The sequence below is a fragment of the Nicotiana tabacum genome, chromosome 15 (assembly GCF_000715075.1).
Source record: "Nicotiana tabacum cultivar K326 chromosome 15, ASM71507v2, whole genome shotgun sequence".
NCBI classification, from domain to species: Eukaryota; Viridiplantae; Streptophyta; class Magnoliopsida; order Solanales; family Solanaceae; genus Nicotiana; species Nicotiana tabacum.
In genome coordinates, this window is record NC_134094.1 from 61,550,156 (window position 1) to 61,556,079 (window position 5,924).

Consider the following 5,924-nt stretch of genomic DNA (forward strand, 5'->3'; position numbering starts at 1 on the left):
TCTAGTGCACCTGTCACGACCCAATTTCCCCTCCGTTTGGGTATCGTGATGGCACCTAGTCTTAGGTACTAGGAAAGCCTAACATTAATTGAAACAACAATATTATTATATATCATCTAACAATTTGAAATAGAAATCTCTCCAAATTTACACTTCCCAAAACCGGTAGTACAAGTCATAATCTCTGCGGAGTGTTTGCTAGAAAACTTCTAAATACAATTGTCAAAAAATAAGAATAAACAGTACAAAACGAAAACTTGAAGGTGACTCCAAAGCCTGTGAACGCAGCAGCAGTTTTACCTTGAGTCTCCACAGCAACGACCCGCACAGCTGCTAACAAACAAATACCTGGATCTGCACATAAATGTGAAGAAGTGTAGAATGAGCACACCACAGCGGTTCCCAGTAAGTATCAAGACTAACCTCGGTGGAGTAGTGACTAGGAACAGTCAAGACACCCACTGGTCTAATAAACTGAACATTTATAAGTATATGAACAACAGAAATATGATATCTACATAAAGACTATGCAATATGGCTGACAATACAGTAATGGCAATAAGAAAGGAAATAGCAAGTATCCGCGGAATAACATAAAATGACACAAAAAAGTGAATGGAACACAACCTAAATCCGGAATTACAAATACAGCAAGGACAAGTAATAACTCAGCAACTACAACCGCTTTTACATCAGGTTTTAGTCATCAAACTCCACGAGGTACCGAACCTCGGACAAATCACAACTCGCGAGTCTCAATACCTGAACACTAACACTTGGCATCTTGCGCCCTCATTACACTTCATAACAGCACTGACGACTCATGTGCCAATAGAGCCATTCTCACATAGAAGGCAAGTAAACAATGGTGAGCATCTAATATATATATATATATATATATATATATATATATATATATATATATATATATATATATCCCGCCTTGTCACGCCGCATGTGCAAATATCAATAGTAAAAATAGCACGGCAAAAACCTCGTGCAACCCCATAACAACAACCGCACGGCAGAACCCTCATGCATAACAATAACAACAACCGCACGGCAGAAACCTCGTGCATCACCACAACAAATACAACAGCAACAATGATAATAATACAATGGTATAATCAACTCAAAAATTCCAGAACTCAAGGAAAACGAGGAACTAATTCACAAGGAGTAGCAATAATAGAGAATGCTAGGCATAATAAGAACAACTTCTCAAGAAAGGAATTATTATGTAACAACGGTCCATTATGTACAGTTCGACAACGAGGGAGCTAACACAAGACGGATAATTCAAAATAAGGACAAGTCAACTAAAATATAGGATATCTAACTTCTTTTAAGGTTGGCAATTAAGAAAGAGATACAACGACTTCAATTAAGGATAAGCAGTATAAGGATAATCATTTGCCTCAATTAAGGATGAACAATTACAGAAGAGATAATTATAATTTCAAATAAAGATAAGCAGTTAGGGAAATGACAACACGACAATAGAAGAGATAACAATTTCAGTTAAGGAACATATGAATCAAATGAACAACAAGAGTGGATCATGAAGCAGTTAATTCTAATTAGAGCAGGTAGAAGTGAAACTGGAAATTAAGAAACATAATCGTAACGAGAACAACTGCATATTCAGTGAATACAAGGACCTAAGAATCCCTAAAGGACAATTTTCCACAAATAAGTCTAGGCATGTGCTCATCACCTCGCGCACGGACTACAATTAGCATAGAAGACTCAAATCCTAAGGGGTAGTTCCCCCACACGAAGTTAGGCAAGATACTTACCTCAAAGAAGACAAACTGATACTAAAAGATGAACTTCTCGGGTGAAATGATCTCCGGACGGCTCAAATCTAACCAAAATAACTTCAAAGCACAAATAAAACTCGTAAGAAACTATTCCGGACCATAAAGCCTCAATCTTTATCAAAATCTAAAAATCGGTCCAAAAGTCGACCCCCGGGACCGCACCTCGGAACATGACAAATTTCACAAAACCCGAACACCCATTCCGATATGAGTTCAACCATACTAAAATTATCAAATTCTGATACCAATTTGTCCCTTAAAACATGATTTTTCATTTTGGAAATTTTCTTCAAAAACATACTTTTTCCCCAACTCAAAGCACAAATTACAACAACAACAACAACAACCCAGTATAATCCCACAAGTGGGGTCTGGGGAGGGTAGAGTGTATGCAGACCTTACCCCTACCCCCAGAGGGGTAGAAATGCTGTTTCCAAAAGACCCTCGACTCGAGAAGAAGAAAAATAAACAATAGATAATAGGTCAGTGACAGCAATAGAAGATAAAAAATATTAACAACATCGTAAGAAATAGAAAAATAGATGTAAGAGCAATAACTATAAACAACAATACTACCATAGAAAATAGTGAGGAAACTACATAAACCACTAACAACCCACAGCGAAAGAACAACAATATAAAGCACAAATTAAATGATAAAAATAAAGATAAAATCATGGAATATAATAAATTCTAGGTGAAGAATACTTACCCAATCGATTTGCTTGAAAAACCCACAAGGAATCTCTCAAAACCGAGTTCTATAAGTCAAGATATGATAAAAAAGGCTTAGCCCTCGATTTGGAAAAACTTATATTCTGCCTAAAAGCATCGCAAACGCGGAAAAAGGATCGCGTTCACGAAGAAGAAAAAAATGTAGGCTGCCAGGATAATCCTACGCGAACACGGGCTAAGGGATGCGAACGCGAAGGGTAAGAAACAGAACTTATGCGAACGTGGGAAGAATGACACGAACGCAAAGAAGAAATAGCCAACAGTCCCCAGCTCCCAATTTCTACTACGCGAACGCGATGAAACAGATGAGAGTGCGAAGAAGGAGAAAGCAGACTTTCGCGATCGCGAACATGATCATGCGAACGCGAAGAACGATCAATTCCTCCTCCAAAATTACTCTTAGCGAACACGAAGGAAGGGACGCGAACGCGGTTAAGGAAACCAGATGACAGATATCAGTAGTCCAAAAATAGAAGAAAATGGCCCGTAGCCCATCCGAAATACACCCGAGGCACCCGGGACCCCGTCTAAACATACCAACAAGTTCCCAAACGAAACACGGACTCACTCGAGGTCTCAAATCACATCAAACAACGTCAAAACTAGGAATCGAACCAAGAATCGAACTTATGAACTTTCAAAACTTCCAACTTCGAAAACTCGTGCCGAAACCAATCAAACCAACCCGGAATGACGTCAAATTTTGCAGGCAAGTCCCAAATAACATAACGAAGCTGTTCCAACTCTCAAAAATTGCATTCCGATCCCGATATCATAAAGTCCACCTCCGGTCCAAATCTCCAAAAATTCGACTTTTGCCATTTCAAGTCTAAATGAGCTACAGACCTCCAAAACACAATCCGGACATGCCCCTAAGTCCAAAATCACCCAATGGAGCTAACGGAACCGACGGAACTCTGTTCCGGAGTCGTCTTCATATAGTTCAGACTACGGTCAAAATCCTAAGACTTAAGCTTCTGTTTTAGGGATTAAGTATCCCAAGTCACTCTGAATCATTCGGTAACTGAACTCGACCATGCACGCAAGTCAATACATAGAATACGAAGCTGCTCACAGCCTTATGCCACCGAACGGGACATAAATTCTCAAAACAACCGGCCGGGTCGTTACATCCTTCCCCTCTTAAACAAACGTTCGTCCTCGAACGTGCCAAGAATCGCCTCGAAGTCTTCAAATCACTCAATGCACATATCCAACATACACCCGCGGGTGACCCCACATCACCCCAATCCACATAAGCCTGACGAGACCATCTCAACTGTAATTTATCCTTTCTACCAACACCGATAAGCCTTAGAGTCAAAATTTTCACCTTCCATTTATCTTCAAAAGACCTGATTCTAAATCCATAACTGGTATCGGTCTCAACCAGCTGTAACAACTCATGCCTACACCCACAAGGTACAACCACACAACAAGACACACCACACATAGGCCATAATAACATTTCTCATTACAGTAGTTGCCCGCAATCAAAACTAGCACCGACAATTAGCCTCATATCCGTTAGAACCCTGTTTCAAACCTCCACAATACTGACAACGATGCACGAAACATGAAGACCTCTTAACTATACACCTGAATCAACAAGTCACAACTAACACCACCAGGCACACACCCCGCAAGCTAAAACACAAGAAGCACAGAATGAAAATGACTGAATATGTAAAGAGAAACACATAAGGGAAATATCAAACAAGCCCGACAGGCACAACTCTCTAACAGTACCATACTATGAATCAATTCAAAAGGAAAAAATCAAAGTACATGAACAAATCATAAGGATCTCATCATGGTATAACCTTTCACCGCGGCACGCAGCCCGGCTCAAACATATCAAATCAGATGGAATCGCGAGGGTCTCACCCTCAACTCTGAATCACAAGCCGAATACACATCATACTAATTGAAATCTTCCACTAACTCAGTTCAGCCAATAAAATCACAACACTTACTAAACTCTCACCACGATAGAGTATCAAATCATAAATCGTAACCAATTACTCAAGAATCACATTAAACTTACCATAATAGACAACATGAATTCACTTCTAGCCTCGAAACTCTCAATAATGAATAGACACGGGCAACCACTCATAGAGTCTCTCATCAGGGGCAAACACATATACAAAATACTAAGTCATGAACTCACCCATAAGTAGAACAACAAATAGGGGAACTCACATATACAGAATACTAAGTCATGAACTCACAACAAATAGGGGCAAACACATATACAGGATGCTAAGTCATGAACTCACCCATAGGTAGAACAACAAATAGGGGAACTCGCCCTGATAAGCAGAACCGAATCAAAATACGAATGGTGCCCCTTTGTAACAAATCAAAAGCATACCTATATGACATCATCTGGCGCAGCGGCGTCAAGCCTACTATATGAAACTCATCAACGGGCCGAGCATTCCCGTCTTGGGCACCCTCTACTCACCTGAATGCTCCGCTGTGACACACCTGTCCGGGGTCTAAGACAATTTCTCACCATGTGGCTGGTATCTCCACACTCGAAGCAACCTCACTGCTAGTGTGGCTAAGAAAAATGTGCAGTACGGGTACTTTGAGGCCCATGAACACCTGAAACACTGTGCGAAGCCTGAAGTGCAAACTGAAGTAGGTGACCCACAAAACATCTACCATGTCATACCTGCCTTCAAAATAAGGACCAGTAGATCTCTCCGGTCTACGAGACTTTCTCGCCTCTCTGTCCTCTCTGTCCTGATCTTTCCTGTAGTCTCTCTCATTGCCCCGCCTGTTCTCTCTCTCCTGATCCGACATGCCCTCTACACGGCGAGCGATCCCTACCACCTACTAAAACAAAACATGTTACTCTAACTATCGAGCCATGTTGAACCAAATATCATGCTTGTGGCCCTCTTCTTCGGATCCTTGATCAGCGAGAGTTGGTGTGCTCCATTTGATTCGGAGTTGTTTTGGATTTTGGTACGATAGGTTTGTTTACATATATGGGTATGACGGAGCCCAGTCCCATCCTTGTACAGTTGTGTATTCTGTTAGAGGTCTGTAGATAGTCATGTATAGTTGGGTAGTATGTGGCCTTTTCGGCTTCCAGATTTGGACATGTAGTTGTCTATAACAGCCTTGCCGGCTCGCCCTACGTATTTCTCATGTATATGTATATATGTCTTTTGGATAGGTTTTCCTCACACATGTTATTCTCGTAATTTAGCAGATGTTATTCATGTTCATATATTAGTCGCATGCTTAAGGGTGTTCGGTAGGTAGGACTCGGGCACCCGTCGCGGCCCATCGGTTTGGGTCGTGACACAAACTCAACGAGGTATCGAACCTCGGACAAATCACAACTCA